The sequence below is a fragment of the Protopterus annectens genome, chromosome 5.part0 (genome assembly GCF_019279795.1).
Source record: "Protopterus annectens isolate FY-2018-M chromosome 5.part0, PAN1.0, whole genome shotgun sequence".
Classification (NCBI taxonomy): Eukaryota; Metazoa; Chordata; order Ceratodontiformes; family Protopteridae; genus Protopterus; species Protopterus annectens.
Genome location: NC_056735.1, coordinates 1,063,168,246 through 1,063,190,553, shown reverse-complemented (window position 1 = coordinate 1,063,190,553; position 22,308 = coordinate 1,063,168,246).

Below are 22,308 nucleotides of genomic sequence, written 5' to 3'. Positions count from 1 at the left end.
AAAAGCTCTTAATATTCCTACCCACGCTATATGAAGCAACAAGTTTATTGGGCATCCATGAACTTCCAGACTTTAAATTTGATAACAGTTGCCATTGTGTTTGTACTATCTCATAAAGCCTATTGCTAAATCTACTATATGTGGTTATAAAATACATTTGACTACCAGATTCAGTATTGTTATTTAATTTGGAAACTCCCTTCTATTTTCTATTGTTGTTTCCTATATATTCTTTATTAAATCTAGACCATGCCTTAGCAATTATATCTTCACTATAACCATGCTTTCTGAACATCTCAAAAGTATAACCTATCGCCCTTAAAAAATCTTGTTCATCCTGCATAGTCTATAAAGACGTATGCATTCACCGTAAGGTAAGGCATCAATCGTATGCCCAGGATGACAACTTGTTGCTTTAAAATAATATATATCCCCCTGAAATTTCTTATGTACTTTTATAGTTAGTGTTCCATCTTCCTTAAGTAACAAATCTGCATCCAAAAAGGACACGTTCTTCCCTATTTGAATGCCATCAAATGTGAAATTAAATCTGTTTATTTGTAATTAATCCAAATAATTCTGCACTTCCTGTTCCCCTCCACATAAAAAATTAAATCATCAATAAATCTAAAATAACATTTAACATATTGGCAAAAAAATCTTTTCCTCTAAACATATTCAACTTCAAACAAGCCCATAGTTAAATTAGCATATGAGGGGGCAAAAGCTGCCCCCATAGCTGTTCCACATTTCAGATGATAAAATTGGCTATCAAACTCAAAATAATTATTCTTCAAGCAAAAATGTACTAAATCTACAATATATTCTGTAGTGGGTTACTCACCCATGAAAAATCTGATTGCATCAAGGCCATGTTAGTATATAAACTTTTCACATCTAGAGTCAACCAATACATCTTATTAGTCCATTGTACTGTCCTTAACTTACTTAAAAAAATCAGAAATATCTTTAACATAAGCAGGTAATAAAACTACCTTGGGTATCAACAGGAAATGGAGCAATTGTCCTAGATTGAAAGTAAAATAATTTCTACCTGAAACAACAGGGTGCCCCGGAGGGGCCTGTATATTTTTGTGAATTTTAGGTAAACAGTAGAATGTGGCAATACTATGACTGTTCATAGTTAGCTTCTTCTGAACATTGTCAGCAGTTAAGTAACCTAACCTGATGCCTTTATTAAGTAAAGATTTGAATTCAACTAAGGCTCCCAAATACTGACTTGGCTCTACCATTGAATAAACTGAATTGTCATCCAGATGTTCATGGCACATCTTCAAATACTGGGATATATGCATCACAACTAGTTTGTTTCGCTTGTCAGCAGATTTAAAAAAACAGCTGTTCATTTTTAGTCCTATTTAATAATGCTGACCACTCTTCTCTAGTTAAATTGTAAACAATATTCTGTTTTTGATTTAAAAACACATTTAATTCAGTTTCAACAACAAAAAAAACTACTGTTTTATGAAAATAACTAATGTCAGCATCAAAAAAACCTGGAACATAACTGCTGTGTGTTTTGACACAGCTAGTATCAAATAAGCTGTATGCATTGTATTCATCATCAGAAGCACAAGGAAAAGAATTCTCTTCCATACTAGAATCACTGGCATTAATACTTCATTTTGTTTAGTACTATTTAAATATTAAACATGCATTTCAATTGTAATTTCCTAACAAGTCCAAAAATGTCTTTTTTTACTTCATATAGCTTAGGAACAACAGTGGGAACAAACATCAGACCACAGTTCAACACAGAAAGTTCACTGCTTGAAAATGTATAACCGGACAAATTGACAACATAGCCAACATTCTCACCACTTGGTTCGCTTGTAGTAATTCTTTTGGGGGGATTAGAATGCCCTTGGTTTGGAAACTGGTTCTCTCTCTGCCTCTTTCTATTTGGTGGTTCTTCAATTCTGCTATTCGTCCCATTCCGAAAAGTCTGATGAAATTCTACAGGTTTTTGTGCCCTTGGCAGTTCTGGATATTCATCCCCTTCATGTTGTTCATCTTCCCCTGTTGATGTATTATAAGTAGTACCAACAGAAGAATAGGAACACTGTTCCTCACCTCGTTCACTTCCTTGAAACCTCACATGACCTCTATTTGCTTTCTGATTGATTCTTCCCCCAAAGGCAGTACTATTGTCATAGTCCCGGGTATCTCTGACTAACTTTTTTCTTTTTTCTATGCAGGATTTCTTCCACAAATGATTTTAATTTCAAGTTAATGTCTATAAGCAGCTTGTCTACAGATTCAGAGCCAGACGTACAGACTAATTTGCTGCACATGCTGCTAATTTCAGTTCGTAGCTCTGTTTGTTTCACCCTATCTCTCTCTACAAGGATAGAGATCCACTCTAATGTGCATTTATGTGCCGCTACAGCCCAGCGCTTATAAAACAACTTGTCATTTTCATTTCTTAAATCAAATGGTGTAGCAGGGTCTTTATAAGCTCTAAGACCTCTAGGAGTTATGTCAAGTTCTAAGTACTTAGTCAGGCTCTGAATATTAAAAAAAAAACAGCAGTTTCTTTTCTCATTAGTTGCTCAAGTTTATCACACATATTTTTAAATTCTGGATTAACAGCATTGTCATACCTTCTGCCAACAGTTGAAAACGGATTAAATAACCTGTGATTCCTTTCAGCTTCCCATCTGTCTCACACAGTGGACTGGTTTTCTGTTACTCTGCTATTACTATTACCAGCAAGTCCAGATTGTGGTTGTTCACGATTAGGTTCAGGAGGGTGTGTAACATAATTATCTAGCAAACGTTGAGAAATGTCCATAGTAGAATTTCTAAAAATCCTAGGCACATCCACAGCAGCAAAAACAACAGCAAAGCAGCAAAGCAAATACAGCAACTACAATGAAGAACAAAGACCAGGAACCCAATGAATAAAATGTATTCCTCTCTGATGTCTCGGCATACACTGCCTTCTTCGAGTACACAGTTATTTCACATCACACACTTGGTTTATATACACTGCTAAATAAGCAATTAAACAATAAAGTCATCAGATAATACCATCAAACACTTAAAAATATTTAAAGTAATACAATATAATACAATACAATAATACAATAGTTTTTTTTTGGGGGGGTGTCAGCAAGAATAAACATCTATATAAAGAAGTAGTGTATATATTAAAGTTTGATACTTTGTTTCCAAAGGGTATGAATGTTGATTTTAATTGGCATGTATTACGTTAAATATGTATGCCGAGACGTCAGAGAGGAATACATCTTATTCATTGGGTTCCTGATCTTTGTTCTTCATTGTATTTGCATTGTTTGAACTGTTGCCTGAACAAGGGAATAATTTGTGTGATCAGTTAAATCAGGAGGAAGTGACTGCTACAATGCTGAGGACAGCACAGCGAAGCAATTTCTAGCAGAGGGCAGTTTGAGAGAAGGGGTTTGTTTAGAGGGAGAGATTTGACTTGGCATCTTATATTATAGGCTTGAATGGCAGTAAAACATTTGGAAGCTATGCTGATGATGCTGTCAAATTTGAGTATTTTGAAGAGTAAGGAACCAATAAGTTTTGATCAGGCATGTACTAGAAGCCAATTAGGCTTTGAAAAAATAAGGTAGCAGTATTCATTCTATGCTGCGAAAGCTATGAATCAACATATTTTATTTTAGAGTGTCTGCAGGGTGGCAGTGATTTTGACAGGGACCGAAGCAAACAAGGGGAACCCATACTCAAGCTAGGTAAAGAGGATGCCTTTTCTTATAGCAAGTCTTGTTGGATGTGAGAGGAAATTAGATATCTTGTTGGCCCAGAAGAGTAGACTGTTAATTTTGGCATTTAAGTTTTCTATGTGCTCATGGAAGTTTAATGATTAGTCTAGTCAGATCCCCAAATATCTAAAGGAGGTGCTGGTTTCAATGGGATTATTTTTATGATTAAGGATATTAAAGGATTTGGGGGATTTGAATAATCTTTCATGGGTGCCAAATAACATGAATATAATGGATATAATGAAGAATAGCCCTTAAACTATTCTAACCCCTACTATTCTAGTTTAATTTTAGCACTTAATAAAAGTGTTGAAATATTTATGTAAAACCTATACATAATTAAATACCAAATTTCTTAATATACAGTGACAAGACATCATATTCTCAGTATTATTCTTACTTATATATGGTTCCAAACTTATAATTCTAATATGTCATCAAATCATTTCGCCACCCTTTCTCAATCTTGCATATATACCACCAAAAACAAATAAAAATACCATTTCTTACAGTACTGTAACCACCGCCATGCAGCATAACCCTTCTTTTATACCCACATTACTTTTATAGGATTCAGCCCCTCCTTTAACTCTGACATTACTTTTAAAGGATTCAGGTGTCTCTGCCCCCTACAATATCAGATTAATAAATTTATAAATTTCCCAGGATTCCTGTTAAGGCTAACTTTCCTAAACTGTATTTTAAGGATAAAAAGTAACATAAAATTAACCCCAGGACCACAATGATTGATTGATTGATTGATTGATTGGTTGATTGATTGATTGGTTTATTTATTTATTTGATTTAATTATTTATTATCATTTGTGGGGTATTGTATTGAATGCTTTAGCCAGGCCCAAGTAAGCAGCATGAACCATTTCCCCTTATCCATCACCTTGTTAACCTACTCAAAGAAGTCCACCAGGTTTAGCAGGCATGACCTTCCATTAACAAAGCTAAACTGGGTCTGTCCCATTGTCTGAAGGTTGCTTATGTCTCTGGATCATTTCCATGAAAATTTGTCCAATTTGTCTAATCTGATGGGGTCAGCAAATTAACCCATTTTCAGAAGAGCCTATGGAGAAAAATTCCATATATCAATATCAAAACAGGCAAAGTACACAAAAGTGAAAAGAAAGTTACAAGAATTTGCCTAGAAAGCTAACATCATAATAATACAAAGTAAGGTAATAAGCTGTCAGTAGCAAAGTTTGAGTTAATCTCACAGATTTATAATAAATTGTCATGATAATTAGTCACAGTTACAAATACAAAGCAGATTAAAAAAAATCAGCTATTTATTTATTTATTTATTTATTTTACATTTGTTGACTGGGATTGTCAAACTGAGATGAAGAGCCCTTTTTTAGTGGAGACCCAGGGAGAAAAGCTCCAAAATATTATACAATTTTCATTATAAATTAGCATTAAACAGCAATGTTACAGGATTATTACAAGGCATTAAGTAGCAATACAATGTTATACAGTGTCAATAATCAGGTGTACAGCAAAACTATTTCAAGATAAATAAAAATAAATATGACATTAAGATGAATGTTGTTTTTGGGGTAAGTGGTTACAAAAAACACTTTCGAAAAAAATCAGTTACATGAATATTCTGTTGCAAAGCAGTATCAGTGCACAATAGGGATAGTATTTACAATGTAGTACAGAGCATGAAACGGGGTAGTAGCAGTAGAGTGGAGTACTCAGGTAACGGCCAGATAATTTGAAGCTGAGTAGTAAGGAGGGAAGAGTCTAGGTCTAGAGATGTTAGAGTAGACTGATTTGTTTAAGAAAAATTGGAAAAGTGTACATGATTAGGGAAAGAACAATCAGCCATTTACTAGAGCTGGAGAATCATGAAAAGGAGGAGAATAAAGTAGGCAGAAAGCATTTTGAGTTGTGTCATATTTGTAAGAGTTGAAATAAAGGAATAGGTGAAAAAGAATGGTGGGAGGCCTGATGTATGGCAAATATAAATGTTTTTAAAATTATCATGTGAGTCATGAGAGAAGAGGGAGGAAAGGCTATATAGAAAAGTGAAGACAGAGTAGGGATAGCCTAGTATGGAATAAGAGAAGAACCATGTATCATATTGTTTGAGTTTGAAAAATGCAGTATTATTATAACATCCCTTTTCTTCTACCTCACTGTATTTATTTAAATACCAAAAAAAAACAATAATTTAAAATTTGTCTTAATGAAATGCAGGAAGCACTGGAAACAAATCAGAAAAATTACATGCATGTCTGCTGCATTGCTCTCCATATATACTAACCATTACTGAATAAATAGTTAAGGAAGATACCAAACTTAACCTGTCATTTTCAAAAAAAAAAAGAAAAATCCATATCAAATGCCCATAAGCCCCCCCCTTAATTTGTCCAGCAACTTATTAGCCAAGTAAAGAAAAATCTCCAGTCATTCTAAAGCATTACTATCTGAGGAGACTTCAACTTCTGCTTACTACTTTATCTGTTTATCTATCTATCTATCTATCTATCTATCTATCTATCTATCTATCTATCTAAATATCTTTGCTAACTTGTTAATTAAACTGTTCCAAAATCATTTTCAGCTAAAGCATGGACCAATTGGCAGTAAAAACCTTGCAAACAATATTTAAAAACAGGATATCTTCCAAGTTACATTTCAAACTAACATTTACATTCAAGTGACATAAGTGACATTTGTTGCACAGTTACTGTGATAGTTGTATTTTTACATGGATATTTATACATAAAACAGTTCAAAAGCACCACCAAGGCGATTAACTTGCTTGCAACTCCGGTAACTAATAACAGTATAAAAAATAGCAGCATGCAGGTGAAGAAAAAAGCTGTAAAACTCAGAGTTCAGATATTCTCCACAATAAACTTCGATCAGTACCAGGTAGTACTGCTCCAAACACCAAACACAAGAAATTCTTCTCCACGAAATAATTGCTCCAGCAACCAATATTCCAATAAGAACAGGTTCTTTATTTACCTGCTAGCACAGTCAGTAAGCGCTTTCACCGTGTTGGCTTTATCAAACTACATTGTGCCATTAAAAAGTAGCTGTTTAAATACACTTCATCAACATTTCATTGGTCTGCATCACTACCTTGTCAAATTACATCATAATTTATACAACTATTTATCTAATACATCTAAAAGCTTAAAACTTTAATTATTAAAACAACTTATCTAACAACATAAAAACATGTAAAACACTCCATCTCAAGGCCTATAAATTCTTCTGTTCTTGAGTATAGGTTTCATTTGGGCCCTATCATTTATGCCAGGGGATTTATCAGCTCTAAGTCTGATAATCCATTTGAGTTCACACTCTAATAAATAATTATCCATATCCCCTCCTCTCATATTAGGTTTTATTACTTGTATCACACTAAAACTAAAATAATGTTCCTCTCCCATTTGTCTAATATGCTTTGCTAGCGCATTATTCTCAGCGCCTGTCCTTATTGCATAAATATGCTCACGCACCCGTTCCCTAAGCTGTCTCGTGTTTTACCCACGAAAGCGCATGAGGTGCAACGGGCAAGGTATACAATATTTGTGCTTGTGCAAGTGGTATCAGTCTTAAAAGTATATATGACCTGCGTATTAGGATGTTGAAAGCTTATTCTATCATCTATAAAAATACATTGGTTACATTTACCACATGCAACCGTATTTCTCCCATCCGTATTAGATATTAATCTCTGGACTAAAGGTTTATTGCATAGTTTCCTTTTCAGGTTCTGTTTATTCTTAAAGGTAAACTTAGGAACCTCTCCTATTATTTCATATAAATTATCATCCAGACTCATAACTTTCCAATGCTGTCTTATAATGTCAGTTATCTTACCAACGTCCCTTGTAAAATATAATGGCATTCTTAACTCTCCTTGTTTAGTTTTCTGATTTGACATCATATTACTATCCCATTCGGAAAAATAAGGTTTTCCTACTCCGTCTCTATACACCTTCATTTCTTCCATATGCTTCTTAATCTCAATATGCTTATACCCTCTCTCTAATAACCTATCCTTTAAATCAGATAGCTCTAAAGAATACTGCTCTGTACAAGGGTTCAGCCTAGAGGCTCTCAGTGTCTGCCCTTTCACAATATTGTCGAAGACATATCTTGGGTGCATGGATCGTCTATGTAATAAGTTGTTCCTAAAACAAGGTTTTCTATACACAGACGTGTTCAGAAGTCCATTTGTCATTCTAGTGATTTTCACATCTAGGAATGGTAATTCTATTCTAGAAGAATTCAAAGTAAACCTAAGATAACTAGTAGCCCTATTAATTTCATCTCCGAACTGTACCAGAGAGGATTCATCTCCCTTCCAAATGAGGAAGAGATCATCCACAAAACGCCTATAGTACTCCACATTGTTCTTAAATATATCCATCTTGAACAGAACTTCTTGTTCCCAATCTGCCATAACTAAGTTGGCGTAGCTATTGGCACATGAAGTGCCCATAGCTACGCCATCCTTTTGTATGTATAACTCTTCTCCAAAGAGAAAAATATTATTTTCAAGCACTATTTCTATAAATAGGGTCAATACATCTATAAAGTTTTCATCGAAAGCACTATTCTTCCTTAAATAATTCTGACATCTTATTATACCATCCACATTAGGGATAACGGTAAACAGGCTTACCACATCTAGTGTTACTAAAATATATTCTTCAAAATCACCTAAGCTTTTCATATAGTCATATAACTCAATCAAAAATTGTTTACTATCTCTTAAAGCAAATTTGTTTTCATCGACCAAAGGTCTCAGGTAGAATTCTACTACTATAGAACACGGTTCTGTTAACCAGCCCTGCCCTGCTACAATAGGGCGCATTGGTGGATCAGCTAATGACTTATGTACCTTCGGGAGACCCTTAATTTCAGGTATCCTAGGGTTACCTACTTTCAAATACTTATATAAAGACTGTGGAATTACTTCACTTTGATATAAATCATCTAGTACATCGTATACTTGAAAAATCTTAGAACATCGTCAGTAGAGCTTATTAAAGCATAAAACCCTTCGTCACTTAACATACTATTCATTTTAGCAACATACTTCCATTTATCTAGGATCACTACAGGCCCTCCTTTATCTGAGGGTCTAATCACTATATTATCATCTCCTATCAGTTCATTCAGCGCTCTTTTTTGCAGATACGTCAAATTACATTTAGCTTTCTTATTACCTTGCTTATTCCCATTGTAATATGTATAACAATCATTCTCTACTAACTTAGAGAATGTCTCTACCAATGGATGAAATATAGGTGTGTATACACTATTTGGGCGAAAGTTTTCTATTCCTTTCTCATCATTACTAGTCCCTCCATAGTCTACTCTCAATTGTAATTTCCGTAGGAACATTCTAAAATCTATAATTGTATCTGTAATGTTACTATCGCTAGTAGGAATAAAGCTTAGTCCCTTCTCCAGGACTTCCTCTTCATATAAGGTTAAATCCCGTTCTGATAAATTAACTATTAGGGATCTCCTACCCTTTCCCACATTTTCTTGAGGGTCGGTCCCGTGTGCTCCCCTCCTGATCCCTTCCGTTTGTTCCTGCCCCTGCTCTGGGATCTCTGCCTCCCATACTGAGTTTTGCTGGCTATAGGGAAAGGGGTTGGTACCACGGGCCTACTTCCTCCTGAAAGGGGTGATATACTGTTGCTGTCAACAGAATATGCAGTGTTATTAGGCAGTGTTTTCCTTCTAACTACTTGCTCTTCAATCCTTTTCTCTCCTATCAATAAATTCACTCCAGTTACATTAGTAGCAATGACATTATCATCTCTTACATCAGTATTCCCAGTTCCTGAACGTACATTATTGGCTCTCACACTATTCACATTATTAACAACATTTGCGTCAACCAAATTATCAGGCACATTTATATCATTTTCTGTTACTCTCCTATTAGGGCTCCTATTTACAATGACATTCTCCACATTAGTTACTGCATTCACCAATGTGTTATTTCTATCATTTCTCACATTTCTATTATTAGTTATTACCACAGTATCCCGTGGCCAAGTGAACACTTGACCGTTTCTAAAATCATTAATGTCTCTGTGTAATTTAATACGCTTTTGTTCCAACAAGCGTTTCTCATATAATTTAACATTGTCCAACATCCTTTCTAGTCCCATCGAGACTTTTGTGCCTCTATACTTTGACAAAATACGTTCATACTGTTCATTGACTTTATGGCGTAATTCTACTTCTTCAGTAGAATGAAATTCATTTAAAAGCTGCATATAGCTGAAACTAAGATTTAAATTTAATTGCTGCCACCTATGTAGCAGCTCAGGAAAGCTATTACCTGATGTTGGCATCTTAAAAACGCGAAGCCCTCTAGGGACTACGTGTTTTAAGATGCAAGCCTCAAAATGCTGTCGCTGCAACTGCAGCTTTTTAACTTCATAAAGTCCAGTTCTACTTTCTGTAGGTCCATTCCCAAGTCTGCATTACACTCCTCTTCGTCTATCGTCGGGTCCGGTTCGAACGCCAGCAACAAGTTCTCATTACACTCCAAACAGTCTTGGAAGCGTGTAGACTTCCGTTCCATCACTTCCGGTCCTTCAGGTCTATAAGGTAACTCTAGGTTAACACTTGTTTCCATTACAGCGATCTCCCTCTGGTGGTGGAGAAATATAATATAGATAAAACAGTTCAAAAGCACCACCAAGGCGATTAACTTGCCTGCAACTCCGGTAACTAATAACAGTATAAAAAATAGCAGCATGCAGGTGAAGAAAAAAGCTGTAAAACTCAGAGTTCAGATATTCTCCACAATAAACTTCGATCAGTACCAGGTAGTACTGCTCCAAACACCAAACAAAATTCTTCTCCACGAAATAATTGCTCAACCAATATTCCAATAAGAACAGGTTCTTTATTTAACTGCTAGCACAGTCAGTAGCTTTCACCTTGTTGGCTTTATCAAACTACATTGTGCCATTAAAAAGTAGCTGTTTAAATACACTTCATCAACATTTCATTGGTCTGCATCACTACCTTGTCAAATTACATCATAATTTATACAACTATTTATCTAATACATCTAAAAGCTTAAAACTTTAATTATTAAAACAACTTATCTAACAACATAAAAACATGTAAAACACTCCATCTCAAGGCCTATAAATTCTTCTGTTCTTGAGTATAGGTTTCATTTGGGCCCTATCATTTATGCCAGGGGATTTATCAGCTCTAAGTCTGATAATCCATTTGAGTTCACACTCTAATAAATAATTATCCATATCCCCTCCTCTCATATTAGGTTTTATTACTTGTATCACACTAAAACTAAAATAATGTTCCTCTCCCATTTGTCTAATATGCTTTGCTAGCATTATTCTCAGCGCCTGTCCTTATTGCATAAATATGCACGCACCGTTCCTAAGCTGTCGTGTTTTACCCGCGTGAAAGCAGTGCATGAGATGAGCGGGCAAGGTATACAATATTTGTGCTTGCGCGCGGTACCTGATACCACTGCACAAGCACAAATATTGTATACCTGCCCGCTGCACTCATGCGCTGCTTTCACGGGTAAAACACGACAGCTTAGGAACGGGTGCGAGCATATTTATGCAATAAGGACAGGCGCTGAGAATAATGCGCCAGCAAAGCATATTAGACAAATGGGAGAGGAACATTATTTTAGTTTTAGTGTGATACAAGTAATAAAACCTAATATGAGAGGAGGGATATGGATAATTATTTATTAGAGTGTGAACTCAAATGGATTATCAGACTTAGAGCTGATAAATCCTGGCATAAATGATAGGCCCAAATTAAACCTATACTCAAGAACAGAAGAATTTATAGGCCTTGAGATGGAGTGTTTTACATGTTTTTATGTTGTTAGATAAGTTGTTTTAATAATTAAAGTTTTAAGCTTTAGATGTATTAGATGAATAGTTGTATAAATTATGATGTAATTTGACAAGGTAGTGATGCAGACCAATGAAATGTTGATGAAGTGTATTTAAACAGCTACTTTTTAATGGCACAATGTAGTTTGATAAAGCCAACAAGGTGAAAGCGCTTACTGACTGTGCTAGCAGTTAAATAAAGAACCTGTTCTTATTGGAATATTGGTTGCTGGAGCAATTATTTCGTGGAGAAGAATTTCTTGTGTTTGGTGTTTGGAGCAGTACTACCTGGTACTGATCAAGTTTATTGTGGAGAATATCTGAACTCTGAGTTTTACAGCTTTTTTCTTCACCTGCATGCTGCTATTTTTTATACTGTTATTAGTTACCGGAGTTGCAGGCAAGTTAATCGCCTTGGTGGTGCTTTTGAACTGTTTTATCTATATTATATTTCTCCACCACCAGAGGGAGATCGCTGTAATGGAAACAAGTGTTAACCTAGAGTTACCTTATAGACCTGAAGGACCGAAGTGATGGAACGGAAGTCTACACGCCCAAGACTGTTTGGAGTGTAATGAGAACTTGTTGCTGGCGTCGAACCGACCCGACGATAGACGAAGAGGAGTGTAATGCAGACTTGGGAATGGACCTACAGAAAGTAGAACTGGACTTTATGAAGTTAAAAAAGCTGCAGTTGCAGCGACAGCATTTTGAGGCTTGATCTTAAAACGCCAGAGTCCCTAGAGGGCTTCAAGGCTTTAAGATGCCAACATCAGGTAATAGCTTTCCTGAGCTGCTACATAGGTGGCAGCAATTAAATTTAAATCTTAGTTTCAGCTATATGCAGCTTTTAAATGAATTTCATTCTACTGAAGAAGTAGAATTACATAAAGTCAATGAACAGTATGAACGTATTTTGTCAAAGTATAGAGGCACAAAAGTCTCGATGGGACTAGAAAGGATGTTGGACAATGTTAAATTATATGAGAAACGCTTTGTTGAACAAAAGCATTAAATTACACAGAGACATTAATGATTTTAGAAACGGTCAAGTGTTCACTTGGCCACGGGATACTGTGGTAATAACTAATAATAGAAATGTGAGAAATGATAGAAATAACACATTGGTGAATGCAGTAACTAATGTGGAGAATGTCATTGTAAATAGGAGCCCTAATAGGAGAGTAACAGAAAATGATATAAATGTGCCTGATAATTTGGTTGACGCAAATGTTGTTAATAATGTGAATAGTGTGAGAGCCAATAATGTACGTTCAGGAACTGGGAATACTGATGTAAGAGATGATAATGTCATTGCTACTAATGTAACTGGAGTGAATTTATTGATAGGAGAGAAAAGGATTGAAGAGCAAGTAGTTAGAAGGAAAACACTGCCTAATAACACTGCATATTTTGTTGACAGCAACAGTATATCACCCCTTTCAGGAGGAAGTAGGCCCGTGGTACCAACCCCTTCCCTATAGCCAGCAAAACTCAGTATGGGAGGCAGAGATCCCAGAGCAGGGCAGGAACAAACGGAAGGGATCAGGAGGGGAGCACACGGACCGACCTCAAGAAAATGTGGGAAAGGGTAGGAGATCCCTAATAGTTAATTTATCAGAACGGGATTTAACCTTATATGAAGAGGAAGTCCTGGAGAAGGGACTAAGCTTTATTCCTACTAGCGATAGTAACATTACAGATACAATTATAGATTTTAGAATGTTCCTACGGAAATTACAATTGAGAGTAGACTATGGAGGGACTAGTAATGATGAGAAAGGAATAGAAAACTTTCACCAAATAGTGTATACACACCTATATTTCATCCATTGGTAGAGACATTCTCTAAGTTAGTAGAGAATGATTGTTATACATATTACAATGGGAATAAGCAAGGTAATAAGAAAGCTAAATGTAATTTGACGATCTGCAAAGAAGAGCTGAATGAACTGATAGGAGATGATAATATAGTGATTAGACCCTCAGATAAAGGAGGGCCTGTAGTGATCCTAGATAAATGGAAGTATGTTGCTAAAATGAATAGTATGTTAAGTGACGAAGGGTTTTATGCTTTAATAAGCTCTACTGACGTATGTTCTAAGATTTTTCAAGTATACGATGTACTAGATGATTTATATCAAAGTGAAGTAATTCCACAGTCTTTATATAAGTATTTGAAAGTAGGTAACCCTAGGATACCTGAAATTAAGGGTCTCCCGAAGGTACATAAGTCATTAGCTGATCCACCAATGCGCCCTATTGTAGCAGGGCAGGGCTGGTTAACAGAACCGTGTTCTATAGTAGTAGAATTCTACCTGAGACCTTTGGTCGATGAAAACAAATTTGCTTTAAGAGATAGTAAACAATTTTTGATTGAGTTATATGACTATATGAAAAGCTTAGGTGATTTTGAAGAATATATTTTAGTAACACTAGATGTGGTAAGCCTGTTTACCGTTATCCCTAATGTGGATGGTATAATAAGATGTCAGAATTATTTAAGGAAGAATAGTGCTTTCGATGAAAACTTTATAGATGTATTGACCCTATTTATAGAAATAGTGCTTGAAAATAATATTTTTCTTTGGAGAAGAGTTATACATACAAAAGGATGGCGTAGCTATGGGCACTTCATGTGCCAATAGCTACGCCAACTTAGTTATGGCAGATTGGGAACAAGAAGTTCTGTTCAAGATGGATATATTTAAGAACAATGTGGAGTACTATAGGCGTTTTGTGGATGATCTCTTCCTCATTTGGAAGGGAGATGAATCCTCTGGTACAGTTCGGAGATGAAATTAATAGGGCTACTAGTTATCTTAGGTTTACTTTGAATTCTTCTAGAATAGAATTACCATTCCTAGATGTGAAAATCACTAGAATGACAAATGGACTTCTGAACACGTCTGTGTATAGAAAACCTTGTTTTAGGAACAACTTATTACATAGACGATCCATGCACCCAAGATATGTCTTCGACAATATTGTGAAAGGGCAGACACTGAGAGCCTCTAGGCTGAACCCTTGTACAGAGCAGTATTCTTTAGAGCTATCTGATTTAAAGGATAGGTTATTAGAGAGAGGGTATAAGCATATTGAGATTAAGAAGCGTATGGAAGAAATGAAGGTGTATAGAGACGGAGTAGGAAAACCTTATTTTTCCGAATGGGATAGTAATATGATGTCAAATCAGAAAACTAAACAAGGAGAGTTAAGAATGCCATTATATTTTACAAGGGACGTTGGTAAGATAACTGACATTATAAGACAGCATTGGAAAGTTATGAGTCTGGATGATAATTTATATGAAATAATAGGAGAGGTTCCTAAGTTTACCTTTAAGAATAAACAGAACCTGAAAAGGAAACTATGCAATAAACCTTTAGTCCAGAGATTAATATCTAATACGGATGGGAGAAATACGGTTGCATGTGGTAAATGTAACCAATGTATTTTTATAGATGATAGAATAAGCTTTCAACATCCTAATACGCAGGTCATATATACTTTTAAGACTGATACCACTTGCACAAGCACAAATATTGTATACCTTGCCCGTTGCACCTCATGCGCTGCTTTCTACGTGGGTAAAACACGTAGACAGCTTAGGGAACGGGTGCGTGAGCATATTTATGCAATAAGGACAGGCGCTGAGAATAATGCGCTAGCAAAGCATATTAGACAAATGGGAGAGGAACATTATTTTAGTTTTAGTGTGATACAAGTAATAAAACCTAATATGAGAGGAGGGGATATGGATAATTATTTATTAGAGTGTGAACTCAAATGGATTATCAGACTTAGAGCTGATAAATCCCCTGGCATAAATGATAGGGCCCAAATGAAACCTATACTCAAGAACAGAAGAATTTATAGGCCTTGAGATGGAGTGTTTTACATGTTTTTATGTTGTTAGATAAGTTGTTTTAATAATTAAAGTTTTAAGCTTTTAGATGTATTAGATAAATAGTTGTATAAATTATGATGTAATTTGACAAGGTAGTGATGCAGACCAATGAAATGTTGATGAAGTGTATTTAAACAGCTACTTTTTAATGGCACAATGTAGTTTGATAAAGCCAACAAGGTGAAAGCGCTTACTGACTGTGCTAGCAGTTAAATAAAGAACCTGTTCTTATTGGAATATTGGTTGCTGGAGCAATTATTTCGTGGAGAAGAATTTCTTGTGTTTGGTGTTTGGAGCAGTACTACCTGGTACTGATCGAAGTTTATTGTGGAGAATATCTGAACTCTGAGTTTTACAGCTTTTTTCTTCACCTGCATGCTGCTATTTTTTATGGATATTTATACAGTTCACTGCATTATGTACAATATAGTTTTGCAGCTAATGTAGCTGTACTTTTATATGAATGTTTTATACAAATCACCACATTGTAAACAAGGATGCAAACACTATGTATTTACATATTTATTCTGGTTGCCTAGTTATCTGTATACATCATTATGTCTGCAAATTAATGATTTTAGTGTGATTTTTTAGTAGGCTAGCTTAAACACCTATTCCCTAGATGCAATCTGGTGTCTTATAAAGAAAGTCACCTCTATTTTCTAAAGAAGTGAGCATTTAAAATGTTTCAAAAGAGCAATAGTTTGTTTTCTAGTTTTTTTCTTTTGTTTGTACAGTATTCTGTGCAATTTTATAGAAAGCTCTTAAAGCTGGTATCCTGATATCTTAGGTTATACTAGGGTTCTCTGACTAGTAGTGTATTTTAAAAGTGGGCAGCATCTTTGTATCTTTCATTTGTTTGCTTATGGGTCAGAGTATTTAATAAAGGATGTAATCTAGTCTAGAGTGGAAACTGTTTTCTTTGTATGGTATTATAGAAAAGCATTTTCTTCTTGGCTGTTTGAAGGGTAACAATATTTTTGGGAAAATTTGATAAGAAAGCTGATGACCACAGTTAAGAAATAGACTGAGAACATTTTTGGCTATGGATATTTGAGCTTCAGAACTATGCAAGTGTGAGATTCTATAGGTTATTAGTTGCTTTAGTCCTTTGTCAACCTATATGTCTGCAAAGGATAATTTATTTAAAATAATCCCCAGATATATTTGTTGTTCAAATGAGGTTATGGATATTTGTACTAGATCTTTACTGCTGAGAAGCTGAGCTTGTACAAGTCTCACTGTGTTCTTGATAGTATGGCAGTGAATATTTTTGTTGTTAACAGTTATATTACTAGAAGTTAATAAATTCCACATGCAGGCATATCCTCTTGCATCTGTTTATTTAACTTGCTCGTTGAACTATATCATCTTTTTAGCATGATGTAATCTGTACATAATACGCAGCTGGTATGTGAGATATAATGAGGTAAACTGTTGATAACTAGAGAATATCAAGGTTCATAGCTCAGAGCCCTGTGGGACTTTGTTTTTGTACATCCTGCTCTTGTCATAGACTTGTAAAGCTAGCTTTGGAAACTCTGAACCACTTTTTTTGAGCAAAGCCAGTTTTGCTCAGCAGTTAGAGTAGTAGCTGCTGGGCTATGTTTAATACTTGGGTGCTTGGCCCCTGTAACTAGTAGACTTTCAACATAACAATAGATTTGGTTAGTTAAACTATGTAGTGCTGTTAGTCTACTACAGCTTGTGCAGAATATCTGCTGTTTGTCAGTGCATAACGCTTTGGATTATATTCTGATATTTATCTATAGATTAGCTTTTCCATAATACTGGCAGCAGGAAATGAATTGGCATTTGACACATAGTCAGAGTCTGTGTTGAGAGTAGCTACTTTGGAAAGAGACAGTATTAATGAGTATTTAAAATTGAGTGGAATGGATTTGGTCACGGAGATGAGAATGAAGACATGCTTCATATGGTAGCTTAGAATGGCGCTGCCTATTTTTGGCAATTTGATATGTAGTTTATTAGTTTAATAATTAACTAGTATTCTGTATGGTCCACAAGACCAATCAGAATCCAGAGACAGGATTCGTACAAGAAACCATCTGGACAAACCATGTGTCCAGTGATCTTTTAAACATAAATAGTTATCAAACTGTCCGATATTTGAAAGGAGTTCATTTCAAATCCATAGCATGCAGTGTGAAATTAACTTTGTTTTTAAAGTAGGATAATATTGTTCAATTTTACATGTAAAACCACAACCTCTGCAGCTCCAACTTGAAGAACATCTGAATTCATAAGAACACAAAGTCATTCATCATGAAAAGCCTTAAATGCCAGACATAGGTTGCCCCACAACTGCTGGTAACTAATCAAAAAATGACCTACCAACTGTGTTCTAACACTACAGTAAAATTCCTGTAAAATAAAATTACCATCATGTGCTTCTGATTGATAGATTCCACTGTTAGCATGTACAGACAGCAAGAAGTTATGTTCTATTATAAGCCTTACATATGAGTGAAATACTTTGTCCCGGTCCCCTAAAATAAACACATAACACCGAATGACATTTGACAACCTTTATTAAACTTCCATAAACATGATTGTTAACCAATATTTATTAATTTCAGGCAAAAACACCAGGACTCAGAGGTATCTGCAGGATCCAGTACAAAAATTCTTTAATGAACACAAGTGCTTTCATGGGAAACCCCATATTTTCAGATGTTTATACAAATTAAAACAGCCTTTCTCATATATATATATACACCCCCCCAACATGACTCTAACAGCCAATACCATACACAATGCAATTATTCAACATATGTTTAAAAATATATACAAACATAAACCCATAACATACTAAAACATATATATATATATATATATATATATATATATATATATATATATATATATATATATATGCAGACTATAATTCAAGTAGAACAGAACAGTTTATGAACAATAAATATAAAGATAACAAGTATATAAAAGGATAAATACAATTTCTATGTAAATAACTGCCTGGATTTCAACTTGGGCCTTAAAGGTACATACTTATTAAGCCCATGGCCTTTATTAGCTCTTAGCCTCACTGTCCACTTAGCTTCTAGTTCTTGAGTGACATTCCGTAGGTCCCCTCCTCTAATGTTTTCATAAGTCCTACCTATAGCCAAAAACTTAAAATTATGCTTTGCGTCAGTACTAATAATATGCTTAGCTAAAGTGTTCACTCTATTTTTCTTATTAATGGCATATATATGTTCATGTATTCGCTCTTTCAAGGACCTATCTGTCTTCCCTACATAGAACTTACAGCACTCTGTGCAGTGGGCTAAATAAATAATGTGCTCCGTTTTACAAGTGACTGAAATATTGAATTCATAAGTTCTTAATTTGTCCAGATGTTCAAACCTGGAACTACTGTCTATGTATTTACAGAATGAACATCTACCACATCCCTTAGTACCTCTTCCAGTAAATGATTTAAATGTACCCTGTTTTTTACTATTTACCTTAGGCTGACACAACTGCCCTTTTAACGACTTATAATTTTTCAAAGAAAAGCTAGTTTTCTCATCTACCAGTTTACTGATGTCCTTATCCACTCTCAAAATGTTCCAGTGTTTCCTTATAACATTCATATACTCCCATGCATCATTGAAGTAATAAAACAGCACTCTAACTCACATTCTATCTATATTTTTCTTAGGGCCTCTATCTCCCAGCTCTTTTTTCTTAGAAAAATAAGGTCTCTCCTTTGTGTCTCTCAAAACACTCACTTCCTTAATACTGGTCTCTATATCACTGGTATTGTAACCTCTCTCTATCAGTTCTGTTAATTTTCTCAGTTTGTTGAAGAAAATCCTCTTCAACCACATTCAGCCTAGAGGCCCTATAAAACTGATCATTTACTCCATTCAACCATAACTCTTTTAATTTAATAGCTATCTTAGCAGACATGTGATTAACCTGACAACTTTTGATTTTCACTTACAAATTGCCATCATTTAACATAGCATACATCGCTTTATCATACACCTCAGTATCTAATATCACTCTCGGACCAACAGGTTTGTGGATGACATCTTTATTTTATGGAGAGGCACTAGCAATGCATTGAAGGAATTTGTGCAGTATATTAATCAAAGCACTATCTTTTTGAAGTTCACATACACACATTCCTTAGTAACAGTTAATTTTTTTGATGTATGTGTTGAAAAGAGGGAAGATGGTACTGTTATTGCCAAACTGTATAGAAAGGAACGTTATGTGAATCATCTTTTAGCTAAGGATAGTATGCACCCTCCTTATATTTTTAAAAATGTCATTCAGAATGAGTTTTATAGGGCCTCTAGGCTGAATGTGGTTGAAGAAGATTTTCTTCAACAAACTGAGAAAATTAACAGAGAACTGATAGAGAGAGGTTACAATACCAGTGATATAGAGACCAGTATTAAGGAAGTGAGTGTTTTTTAGAGAGACAAAGGCGAGACCTTATTTTTCTAAGAAAAAAGAGCTGGGAGATAGAGGCCCTAAGAAAAATATAGATAGAATGTGAGTTAGAGTACTGTTTTATTACTCCAATGATGCATGGGAGTATATGAATGTTATAAGGAAACACTGGAACATTTTGAGAGTGGATAAGGACATCAGTAAACTGGTAGATGAGAAACCTAGCTTTTCATTGAAAAATTATAAGTCGTTAAAAGGGCAGTTGTGTCAGCCTAAGGTAAATAGTAAAAAACAGGGCATATTTAAATCATATACTGGAAGAGGTACTAAGGGATGTGGTAGATGTTAATTCTGTAAATACATAGAGAGTAGTTCCAGGTTTGAACATCCGGACCAATTAAGAACTTATGAATTCACTATTTCAGCCACTTGTGAAACGGAAGACATTGTTTATTTAGCCCACTGCACAGAGTGGTGTAAGTTCTATGTAGGGAAAAAAGATAGGTCCCTGAAAGAGCAAATACATGAGCATATGTATGCCATTAATAAGAAAAACAGAGTGAACGCTTTAGCTAAGCATATTAGCACTGACGCAAAGCATAATTTTAAGTTTTTGGTTATAGGCAGGACTTATGAAAATGTTAGAGGACGGGACCTACAGAATGTCAAACAAGAACTAGAAGCTAAGTGGATAGTGAGGCTAAGGGCTGACAAAGGCCATGGGCTTAATGAGTATGTACCTTTGAGGCCCAAGTTGAAATCCAGGCAGTTATTTAGATATTTTATATACTTGTTATATTTATAGTTATTGTTCATTAAATGATCTGTTTTACTTGAATTATATTCTGCATATATTTAATGTATATATATATATATATATATATATATATATATATATATATATATATATATATATATATATGTTTTAGTATGTTATGGGTTTGTGTTTGTGTATATTTTTAAACATATGTTGAATAATTGCATTCTGTAAGGTATTGGCTGTTCAAGTCATGTTGGAAGGTGTGTGTGTGTGTGTGTGTGTGTGTGTGTGTGTGTGTGTGTGTGTGTGTGTGTGTGTGTATATATATATATATATATATATATATATATATATATATATATTTATATATGAGAAAAGCTGTTTTAATTTTTATAAACATCTGAAGAAGTTGGGTTGCCCACAAAAGTGCTTGTGTTCATTAAAGAATTGTTGTACTGGATCCTGCAGCTGCCTCTGAGTCCTGGTGTTTTTGCCTGAATTGTGAACATTTATTCTGTACAGGATCAGTGAGTTTCAGAGCTTTGGTGGCTGTTTTGTGTTTTATCTATTTATTAATTTCAACCATATTAATAAATTCTCAAACAACATCTAATTATTTACAGAATTCCAGCTAGTTGGACAGGTAGTATTTCCCTTGTGTCACAGCAATATTGCTCATTCATTTACAAGCAGTTCCTCCTAAACTATAGAAACTATACTATTAGGTGTCCTTTTGTATCAGAGAAAAAACTTTTTCTTCTTATCATCTTCCTTGAGCTTGTTTCCAAATATTACTTTCACCTACAGTAAGGAGTTTTTTTTTCTCTTAACCAAGTTACAAACCTTTTGTTCTGCTGGTATCTTGTACATCTTCTATGCCCTCTATTTCCATTGTTCAATTTTCAACATCCTAAAGTGAAAATTTCCCACCAAGGAAGATAAATTTTATTATTATTACCCTAAAAGTTTTCTTATTGTTATCTACATGTCAGTGACAATTATATTCAAAAGCTTTCATTAATGTTCCCTAAATTACCAAATAAACGACCACCAGTGTAACCAAACAAATAAATCCAAAACACTGGAGCAACAGAGGAAGACACCAACCAGGAATTAGCGTAAAAAATGTTTTGCTCAATCCTTTCATCTCGAAGACTTCTTCAGAAATTATACACTTTTATACAGAAATCATGTCCCTTCCATAACCATAATTAAACACTTAATCAATCAATTAGTGCAACAAGGCAATTAAATAGTACAATAAATGAAAAAACATTTTATAATTTATATACTAAAGTATCAGAAATAAAATCAACAAATATGTAAAATTATAAAATATATATAAATATATATATATATATATATATATATATATATATATATATATATATATATATATATATATATAGTTCCTATCAACAGTCGGTTAAAAGACATTTAATATTAATAAATTCATTTAAACCTGGGGGGTTATCAGCCCCCAGTCTAAGCTGCCATAATGATTTTTTCCTTTCTACTCTATTTCTTAAATTACCACCC